At 36.9% G+C, this 12,010-nt stretch overlaps 1 protein-coding gene across 1 annotated transcript in view; it reads left to right on the top strand.

Annotated features, from left to right (window-relative positions):
* Window positions 1–6,932: 6,932 nt before the first annotated feature.
* Window positions 6,933–12,010, top strand: part of LOC135212052 (ceramide-1-phosphate transfer protein-like) — a 53,614-nt gene continuing 48,536 nt past the window's right edge. The window contains 1 exon segment of the mRNA XM_064245379.1: window positions 6,933–7,235. The gene's annotated coding sequence lies outside the window, so the exon portion shown is untranslated.

Below are 12,010 nucleotides of genomic sequence, written 5' to 3'. Positions count from 1 at the left end.
CTAACCCCTCAGTGGAATGCCCGAGAATCGAACTCGCGCCCACCGAGGTGGCAGGCCTAGACCTTACCGATCACGCCACTGAGGCGCTAGACCAGTGCGGAGGATGCTACAAAGGTATGTCACTGGTAATGTCCTCTCTTGCTGAGACCAGGAAAACCCACCCTATTCTATTCTCTGCAGCTCTCTTGCAATGCACTGCCATTCGAAGGATATATATAATATATATATATATATATATATATATATATATATATATATACTATATATATATAATCTCAGCATGAAATAACTTGACCATCTCATACCCTTGTTGCATCTTCCAAGAGGTCTAATAACCAGATATCTTATTCATGAGCACAAATGGTTTTTGAGTGTGTGTCCCATCTGTCTTGGCAATATTTCCCCAGATCATCCGTTACCGAGAGAGAGAGAGAGAGAAACTTATGTAACTAAGAGAGAAATGGTTACAGATTGCTGGTTTGTTATTGCAGCATCGTATCTATGCACGAGCTCTTTCGTAGAGAGAGAGAGAGAGAGAGAGAGATAGAGAGAGAGAGAGAGAGAGAGAGAGAGAGAGAGAGAGAGAGAAACTTATGTAACTAAGAGAGAAATGGTTACGAGTTGTTGGTTTGTTATTGTAGCACTCATCTAGCACGAGCTCTTTCGTAGAGATAGAGAGAGAGAGAGAGAGAGAGAGAGAGAGAAGATTTGCCTGGATATATCACTTTCACTGCGCTTTTCTCTGATTCATTGTTTCAGAAGGTATTACCGTAAACTGTTCAGTTCTTGAGTACAATAATTACTGAAAGTCTTGTGGACTTCCATTTTCTTTCAAACGATTGATAGGATAGTGTCACTCGTTGTGTGAAAAAATACTCTATGGGGGCAGTGGCCAAAAATGGTGTTATTGAATGTTAAAGATAAAATATGAAACTTATTCACGACATTAAACACAAAGATTTTCTGTTTGGCCCATCGTAAGTTGTACCTTGGGTTTGGCAGTGGCCTCTTCTTTAGAAAGTCTCCCCACTTTCAACTAGCGCTCAAATGAATTCCTTCGAACCGCAACATTGTATTCTCCTGTCTGCTTTGGACGACTGAGGTAGGATGCCAGGATTCCCATCTCTCTCTTTTTGACTAATACATGGTCTACAATTGCTCTCAGATCTGGATTTTTCTCGTCTATGGCATACGCCTGCATATTTTACGGGCTGCTGAAGAGCAAGAGCTCGTGCCAGCACAAGGCTAGTTGAATCTAACAAGAAGCCAGCGTACCAGCGGTAGACGTTATATAATCTCGGTCAACTCAGGCAATTTAGAAATAAGTTGATTAAACAGATTATGTAACGCCTCTCAGCAAATCGTTGTTAACATACCTTTAAACACCAATTAAGCTCAATACAATTTTACTACTATCTTCATCTATTTATCTATTCTCGAAAATGCATCATGAGAATCTACGAAAGAACAAAATAATATCGTATTTGCTTTGATTTTGACAGCGAGACTCAAGATTTTACATACATGCGCGTGGTGATTGTGGCTTGAGGCTTTAAAAATGGTGTGACTGGAGCACTTTGTAAAATAAAAAGAAAAACCCAACCGATCGTAACTCGTAGAAGGGGGATGGTAGGGGTCCTTAGAAAGTCTCCTCACTTTCAGCTGACGCTAAAATAATTTCCTATGAAATGAAACATTGTATTCTCTTTTCTGCTTGGGGCGACTGGAGTAGGAATGTCTGTCTGTCCTTGGCTAAAATATGCGGTTACCACGGTCCAGATCTGCATACACCACTAGACATTATGTAATCATGGTCAACTCGGGCAGGAAATATTTTGAAAAAAAAAAAAAAAACACAGATTACGTAAAACATCAAAGATCGTGGCTAACGTGGTTTTAAACACCAATAAAAATAAATAAAAGTTCACTAATATTTCAAAACAAATGTTTCCTAAAACTAAACTTATGGAATTGCGTATATCAATATACGGTTTCTCGAACGTAAAAAAAATTAAAAGTATTTATCTATTCTCAAAACTGCAACAGAGAACAGTGCTGAAGAGAACTACGAAAGAACAAAATAATAATCTCATAATTTCTACTTCGACACGTACTAGACTGAAGAGTTTCAAAACTGTGGTGTACGCCAAGGCCACCAATTCAGGGTAGTACCTTAACAATGACAGGGAGTGCCCCACCTGTTACTTGGAGTCGACTGTCAGTGCCGCGCGCTCTACTACCAGTGCAACAGCTGGGCCTCCGCCCACGAGGAACTAGAGATCCCCTCAAGCAACTTGTGGATAACGCTTTCCTTAATGAGATTGTTGAGAGAGTCACTACAAAGGCAAGCAACAGCAGGTATGGCAGGGACCGAACGGAGGCCCTCCATCCTCTAGGCAATATAAATAAAAGAAAACCCTTTAAATAATCTCCAGTACGATGAATAACTCGTCTCAACGTTAAAACAAAACTCAATAATTTTTCATCTTCACCTGCTGATATGATAGCACGACACTGAACATTTCCTACCTTGTTTACAGGTATCCCGGTTTAATTCCCCAACCCATATTTTTTTATTCATAAATTTCTGTAAATTCTCTTCTACTTGCTCTTTGAGTTTATTTTCTGCGAATGAATGTCCTTAATGATTGGAACATTGTTTTCCCAGCTACTTGTTGAAGATACAAAGCTCCCCAGCCAGCTTGAAAGAATTGAGAAGAGATTATTAATTACAAGTTGCTATGAACTTCAACACACACACACACACTTACACATTGTGAGCCATCACCGGCATTAACAAATTTAATTGCAGTTTAGCTTTCATCAGCTGACGGTCCTACCTAGCTCGTATCCCCAAGGCGCATGCATTTGTAGCCAGTTCATCTGCCTTTGGGCGTTCTTGGCTCAAGGTGTTAAGGCTATTCAGATCTGAGGGAAACTTTCCAGAATAAGCATTTGCTTTGTATAGTGATGTATTTAGTATAAATTGAAATATCGGCTTAAATGATACATCCCATGTAAATTTATGATGCTTGTAATACAATCAGAAGGGTAAATGTAACCAGACTTATCAGTTTAAATAAAAAAAGCTTTGCACAGCAATAAAGAAGCTGAAGAGGTGGAAAACACTAGGCTATGTTGGAAGCACTGCAAAGGTGATTCTGGCTGGAAATGAAACGGCTCCTCGTATAACTAGACTTTTACAAAATATGGGATGAGAAAATAATGCGCGAAGGTTCAGAACTGAAGTCATAGCAAAAGTACCCAAGAAATGTGAGCTGATAAAAAGTAGACGTTACACAAACCAAATATTTATGTTAAGACATATTAAGCAATAATTTAAAACTTCCCTTTGATGGCTGTTGTGGATTACGAAAGGGCATTTGAAAGCGTTCTTAGACCACAATTATGGAAGGTCTCGTGTTACAATGGTATTCCAGTTAAATATTATACGCATAATTAAAATTATTAACGGACGCAGTCGGTATGAAATAATGTTGATGGGGTCCTGTCGGACCTGTCCACAGAATTCGATTAAACAGTAATTTGATACAAGGTATGGTTTAGTATTTGCTTTTTCGTAGCTTATATCATACATAAACGATGGTTGGAGATGGAAGAAAGTTTAGCTCAATTAACTCTGGTTAAGTTAACCTAAAATATTGGGATGATGCGGTTTTAATCAACAGTACCGAAGGACGGGGGGTGTCCAACGATCGCCCCCCCACCCAACTTCCTGGAAGTCCATATTCTCTGCGACTATCCTTTTCACTGAACTGTACCTACAAAGTAATATATAAGTGTTGTTTTTTGTTAAGTCAAACTATACAAAATACCAACAAATAAAGTAATATACATGTTATCGTTAACATAATAAATGAATTAATCAATAAAACTGAGGAAATATTCTTGAATTTCAGTGCAAACTTTCAACATTATAAGTAAAATTCTGTTAACCAAAGTCAGTACTTTGAATAACATCAAATCGGGTAAAGGGCATAGACCGCATACCCAATTTTTCTTCTTAATATAACTAAAATAACATTTTCAAGTACTTCATCTTGTATATACCTATACATGCAATGACATTTATAGAAGAAAAGGTCCAGTTTTGGGATAAACGACCCTGAAAACGACAAATTTTGCTTAATAGAATGCATCATATATAGGGGAAGGTTGACTAAACCTACGAGAAAAAATAAAGAATGAGGACAGAGTATGCACAAATGCTGAAATGAAACTTAAAAAAAAAAAAAAAGGAATGAATTTAGTAGACTAAAAAATACAAATCAAGTAATGGGCAGGCTGAATTGAATTCGATGTCAAACTGAAATCACAGATGAAAGTATCGTTATACTTAGTAGAGTATGACCTGCATCGCCATTATAACGTGAATCATGATATGACTAGGAAATAATAACTAAAATACTTTGACGTTTTGAGAATAAAGTTTCAAGGTGACTCTCGGATTGCAGGAGTGAGAAATGATACCAGAAGGGAAAGCGCGGAAGTTCCATACGTAGATGAGGTGATGAAGAAGGGAAGATGGCACCATTACTGGAAGAATACTAGGCGATAATGTCAGCTTGCCTCCTGCGGGTACCGGAATGTTTGGAATATTCAGACCTACTTGTATGACAGCCTTGAGACTGCTGATGAGAAGAGCTTTGTGGAAGTGAAAGCACGGTAAAGAAAAGAGTGGGGAATTTCACGGGCGCTTGGAGAATGACTACAGATGATGACAGGGCAAAGAGAGATAGTTGTCACCGAATTCCCATCCTCCAGACCCGGCCTTTCGAGCTAGATCTCAGCACGACATATGGGAGCGTGTTAATAGCATAGCAAACTACCGTTAGAACTCGTGCCTGTGGTGACTTCGATTTTGTTCAGTAACTGACCGCGAGTCCGCGACTAGACTAATACGCGCATAGAATTTTATGGAGCTATCTGTGACTGAAGATGCAATCTAATTTTCCGGGAAGATTTCGCTTACAAAATGTTTAAATGAAATTTGTAGCACTTAATATACGGTAAGTGCAGTATTAAATAAAAAAGAACGTGAAATATTAATCATTTAAAAGAATTTATAACAATACTTGCATAGTATCGACGAACAAGTAGGAAAAAACGTACAAAGAAAAAAGCACCACAAAGAAATGGAGGCAACAGTTATGTTATTAAAACATACATATCAGAAGTTACACCGTAACAAGAGAATGCATGCTAATGATAGTCAGAATACATTATTGCATCTTATAAAAAAAAAAAAAAAATTAAAGAAATATACATCAAACATAAAAGGAATCATTTTGGCAGGAAATAAGTGACAGCCATCTTAGATGCACGACTCAAATGCAAGGGCATTACTCATTGGTAACTCATTGACTGTTTGCGGTAAGAAGCCTTATTTCCATTCTGTTGCTTCCTTTTTTATCCTAAGGTCCCATTCTGCCGAAGGCGGTCTGTGAGACACGCAAACTCATTCGCCATATGCACAGCATTTATAAGCTAAGGCATTCTGAAAATTATACTGCGTACACCACATTAAAGTCAAATCCACTGTCGTAACAATCGGAGAATATTAAAGTCTCATTTTTTTCTTGGTGTTTTTAGTCCTCTTGATGTATAGTGGGATATCGATCCTGGGAGCGGCAAATTTAAAGGCTCTAATTTCAATATTCGAAATATAATTTAGCTCGATTAATTAAAGACCATCTGTCATACCCGCAGCAAGTCATTCGGATATATTGGACACTCAGGCTTGATAGCTTAGCTAGTCCTTACACATATTGTATTTTAATTTTTATTTCTTTTTTTAGCTTTGATAGCAAGCCAGCATAACTCACAATACAGGGGTAAACCTGTCGCGAGGGGCAATACCCTTTATTCACTCTCTGGTCGGTTTAATATATTTTGCAACATCCTAAACAGCTCAGCCAGACAGTTACTCAATAAGATATAGAAAAGGGTAGGGACTGGGACCCATGGTCACCGGAGTAACTGAAGTGTTATAAATTATCGCTATTGATATATGTAGACTACAAGCACAGAAATGAAAGACGCAGGCGGAATAAAGGCACGCTAAGTTTAAAGTTATACAACACTGTCAACTGAAATACAGCAATTAATAGATGAGAAGATTACAGCCAACCCGAAATTCTCTTGATATCTATTTCTTGTGTTTCCATAGCATAAAATGCTTAGTTTATTCTATATTAATTTTCAGACATAAATTACACGATTTTATGCAATGTGCCATTGTATTTAAATGGTGATTTTTTTTGCACTTGGTTTTGATATATTATTATTGTTATTATTATTAATTCCAGTGCAAAGATCCCTCTCTTTTCCAATTCGCTACTGATATATGATAGGAGCAAGGTATCACATGCCAGAGTATATAACCTGTTTGAAACTTTCAACTGATCCTCAGGTCATGGGATGCAGTGAGCCGAATCTCGTTACATAATTGCAATATAATGATAGCTGCCAGTTTTCTGCACCTGTTACATAACCCTCATTGGGTACTTTGTAGCATATTGGTTTCAATAAGACATAATCTAGGGAAAATACAGGTATTTGCAATTCGCCATTTGTGAAAGATCTTCCTAAAAAAATAAGCTGGATATATAACAGGGTTTTAAAGGCATGAACAATCAATTCTACTTGTTTATTATGCTTTCCACTTTTGTTTACGTGCCCGCGCCATGGAGAGTTACTTATGGAAGTACTTTTATGTAAACTAATTGAATAAAACATAATTACACAAAATATCAAAAGAATTATAACAAAAAGTTAGTTTAAAAATAGAATCAGATAACAAAGCATAGTAGTCAATGATGCAAAATAATTATCTCTGCCATATGCTGTCATGCCGTTTTCCATCCTCTATGAATTTGACGTTGTCTTGTAAACTTCTCAACACACCCTGACCCCGCTGAGTAAGTCTGGTGTCGATTTTGACTTGGATTTTAGCCGTTTCTTATTATTTATGTAACCAAATGGCCTCCAGTGGGCAAAGAGAGGCATTGTCATCCGGTTTAGACTAGGTTTGACTGTGGTTACTATGATATAACTGCAGATAAGGAAGTGGATCATTTAACCTAGCAATTTCGGGAACGCATAAAAGGTGCCGCCTACGAGGACCGAGTGGGTCACTATGATGATATATTTTCTCACTTCATTGCAGCTGCAGTGACTCAACAGATCTTCAAACTAATGTCATCGGGGCTATAGTACGTTTCAGTGGGTTTATTTCTGAGTTTGGATTCTGTTGTGTAGTGTCTGTTAGGGCCGAGGTTTAGGCTTTACATTTGTGGCCTTCCCAAACGCTGCTCTGATATTACCTACTAACAATTTAACAATAATTTTCCCAGATTACTCTGGATTCAGTTCGCCCTAACTAGGCTACCCTATTAATAGCTAGTGGAACCAGAAGTATACCTACCTACTATTGTTGCCGAAGTTATTTTAACCAGAATTCTAAGCAAGGCCACTGGTGGGCTTAGGCCTATTAGGGTAAATAATCGAATGGTACAGGGGTGGACCATGTACGATCAATGTGTACAACCCAAGAAAAGTACTTATAACGCGTCTGACACCTGAGTAGAGGTCTTTAGCTCCGTTTCTCACCAACAAGAGTCGCGTCTGATGCCCATCTCCGATGTCAGGACGCGTTATAGCTAATGTACTTTTTTGGGGGTTGTACACATTGATCGTACATGGTCCACCCCTGTACCATGCGTTTTTTACCCTAGTAAAGATGCTGAAGCTATGCCCATTCTGTCGGTTTTACAGCTAGCTAAATTGCAATTCAAAGATATTTCATTGGGGATGTCAGTAAAATTTTAGGTAATTTAAAACATCACATTTTGGAAAAAAATATTTTTCTATGCTTTAGGGTAAAACACCGTTGTGCGACCATTGATCAGAAAAAAGGCCACTTTTTCACTGTATTTAATTGGTTTAACAACAATACAAATCAATATTTAAGCATACCATTCAAAAGATTGAAGTTCCGTCAACAAATTGAGATAACATGAAACTGCCATACAAAGTAAAATAAGCATGTGAAGTCTTCATAAAATATGTATTCAAGGCAATTTTGGTAATTCTAAAGAATAGTTCTGCACGGACTGCAAGGAACATAACCGCAGATACGACATCCACTAGGGATTGGGGCGTCCAATGTATTTCGCCATGTTTAATACTGGCTCCTCCCAATTAATTACAGTCGTCCGAATAAATATTACATGAAATTCTTTTTTAGGAGGTAAAACTGCATAGAAAAGCCACAACTGCCATAGTCTAGGCCGCCGCGGAATAGTAATATAGATCTACTGGAGTTTTTAAATCTAATATGGCGTGGTATGGTTGTGAATGCAATTTGGTTCTTCAATTGCGGCCACATACTTCCCAGCACTCATTTGAACAACATTTGCGTATACGTATAGGCTATGTAACATTTATTGATATTACTCAAGATTGTATTTGTAATCGGCACAATGAAACATTTTGTTGCCTATACTAGTGAAAGTATGAGACGTCTTATTCCCGGGGTCATGTTTTGAACTGAAATGCATTTTTACCTTGTAGTCGGTGGTTTTATCCTTACTGCCATCACAGCTGAAACTGCACAGTGCTTATTTGATTGTAATTATATAAATTTTATTCTTAATTCACTCCAAATTCCACTTTAGCTAAATATGTGAGAATTTGTTTACAGCAAAGCCATGGCGGGAATAAGTTTTCAGCCTTGTACATCTGGCAGCCAAAATCCAGGAGTCAAGCAGATAACTGTTTAGTGAATTGTTTATGAGAAAAAATTTGTGCTTTTTGCTAGATCTTTTCACTTATTAAAGTCTATATTACTATTTTGACTTTGATTTTTTAGTTTTATTTTTAATAATTGTATGGCTAAAATAATGTTTGTAATTTTTAATATTTGTATGGCTGAAACAAATGTAACCTTTACTGCATGCTAGGAATTGCAAGTCATTGTCGCCAATTTAGTGGAACTTGACATACTACTATACGCCAATGCCTTTACAAACTGTTTCCATGAATTCTAGATGTCATAGTAATACAATAATGATAAAATTGCTCTAATATTTATATATATATATATTACAAATAGATAAGCTAAATTCACTTATTTCCACGGTTTTTTTGTAAGTCTTATCCCAAGTTTGGAGGGTAAACACAAACCAATTGGCAACAGTGATAAAAAAATAGGAAAGCACAAACAACACATCATAGTTAATGTTCACAGCAAAACTGATGAAATTTGTCTGGTTACTTTTACAACAACGAATATTTTCAAATTATCATGAATACGTAATAAATTTATGTAATTCATAACCTTATTCTAATGTTACCAATTATTTAAATGTTATCTAGCGCACCCCTCTTCTTCCTGAACAATCGCCAGGTTTCCCCAGTCGCTAGCATAAACACAATCGTCGTTAAAAAATAACTTATTCAATATCTAACCTAACCTAATGATAGGACCATCTTTCTCGAACAGTAGTACAGGTCAAAATGACAATGTCACTGGCTTTAAATATGCGAAACACTTTGTTACATTCGGGATTAAGTCATCCTCAACAGTAATCGACTGCGCATGTGCATGTGAAATGCCGGCTAAATAGTCAAATACATAGCCTGCCGTGACACAGCAAAATATCCACTTTGTTTATTTAATGCTTGCTTTGAACATTTCTGCCATGGTTTACATTTGTAAATAACCTAACCAACCTGACCTAACCCACTCAAGAGGTGCCCAGTTTTTACCTTAGTGCATGATAGATTAGTATGAAAAATCCATTAACTTAAACTTAAAAAGAATGAGAATTATCAGTGGGAGTAAGGTCGTTCCGTGCTTCTCCCAACCCAGATTTCCAGCTTTCCTACTTAGGTCACTAGAATTTTAGGATATAAGGGTAGGTCCACTCTGTCTAAAAGTCCTCATTTGCAAACGAAACAAATACGTATTAGAAATTTTAGTTTGAAAAATTCCATATAGTACTTACTAAAATCTACACGAGAACTATTGGTAGGATGAAGGTCCTTTTATTTCACTTGTTCCATGTTTTACCCAACCCAAAGTTCCTGCTTTCCCACTGTGGTCCCCACAATGGTAGGATACCTAAGTACTCATTTGAGAACAAAATGAATATCAGAAACATTCAAAACACATTAAAACATTGTAAATTGGTATTTACAAGTCCAAAATTCAATGAATGTTTAAAATATTACCTATACATCATAGGCTACTATGATGTATAGGGTACTATGCCTATCTGGTTGGGGGCATTCTTCCTGGATCACAACCTAGCCTTAAATTGTTAAATGGCCAAAACAGGTTTTCCTTTATCCCTTGCTGAGCCTAGGCTATGCAATTATCATGCAAGCAGAATGCTTTGAGCAACTATTCTGCCCAATTAACTTACTGGTCCATATCAGCCATGTTCAAAGTTTTTTTATTCATGTAGGCTACTGGTACTTTGCTGTTTCAGGTGTAAAGATTTGCTGAGAGTACGGTTTGAAAAATAGTGATTGCAGTCAAGGGACTATCAAAGGCTTATTTCAAACTAACAAATTAATATCCATGTAAGTAGCCTAGCCTAGGATAGGGAAACTTGTTTAGCAAAAACTCTTGTTGAAGTATTTGTTAGTGTGTACACACAGCTGTCCAGCGTGCTTATATGAAGCTTATTCCAAAAGCCTGGATTACACTTCCAACCTTAATTATTATATTGGCACTGGAATGATTTTTTAATTGAACATTGCCTAAATTACTGCAGTAACAGTACAAAAATGCATTTCTTGGTGTGGCTATTTGCCCCACATTTAGGAAAATATGCCCTATTATTAACAGTTTATCATCTCAAGTCTTTTAATTGTTGCATAATATGAGCTGTAATGCTTTGCAGTTCTTAACAGATTAAACATTTGTATTGTATATTAAGTACTAAACTTTACCTTTAATTAACAGAGGTCTTCAAGTACGTATGTTAATTTCAATAACAGGTATTTAGACCCCCCCTCCCTTCCTCCGCCACCTGCTACTTCAGTATTTAAGATTTTTTTTACGGCTATAATCAGTTCTCTAGTAGTTGGGGAAAAATACATATTACAAAATTTATTCCCTAATGTTTGAGTAGATGGTACACTATAAGCCATATTTCCCCCCAACAATTAGGCATAGAACACTAAAATTGATTCCCCAAATGGTGGGGGGGATGACAGTACTCACTGTGATTTCTCATCAGTTTGGGAATAACATATGTCATAAACCTTTTCTCCTCAACGTTTATGGGAATAGAGTAACAAACTTTATTCTAACAGTTTGGAGGGAATAATACACTACAAAATGTATTCCCCCAAAAATGGTTGGGTAAACAACATTTGCTAAAACCTAATTGCACAATGATTGGGAGAGTAATACACTAAGTAACTTAGTTCCCTCAAATTTGGGGAAGATTGCAAACTAAACCTCATTCTTCCAGCAACCTATTATAATGCAGACATGAATCACAGTATGTATAATAGTCAAGCTACACCTAAAAGATTTTGAAAATCAAGAAGAGTGGTGGAACTTCATGGATTCCCTTTGTGTCACATGGCACTGAAAGCAATGGTGATATTAGGAATTATGTGTTTTTACTGTCAGTGATATGCATTTGTGTCAATGGGACTGAAAATTAAAATTGCCTGAATGGTCAGTCCACATGTGAATTTTTCTTGCTTCACATGCTCTCAGTAAACAGATTTTTTTTATATATGTATATACTGTAATTATAGTGTTTCCCCCCATTTTCATGGGGGATGGGTACCACACCCCCCGCAAATACCTAGAACTTGTGAAGTTTTAATAGTTTTATCACAAAAAGTGCATTTTATGATGAAATTGATAAAAAACAGGAAGTTGTGGATATTGCTCATAGAAAAATACCGTGAATATACGAATTTTCCGCGAATAATAGGGGTATACAATCCAGACAGAAAT

Source organism: Macrobrachium nipponense, chromosome 40, assembly GCF_015104395.2.
Source record: "Macrobrachium nipponense isolate FS-2020 chromosome 40, ASM1510439v2, whole genome shotgun sequence".
Taxonomy (NCBI): domain Eukaryota; kingdom Metazoa; phylum Arthropoda; class Malacostraca; order Decapoda; family Palaemonidae; genus Macrobrachium; species Macrobrachium nipponense.
Note: the sequence above shows the minus strand (reverse complement) of the source record. Positions and strands in the feature narration are given on the sequence as shown.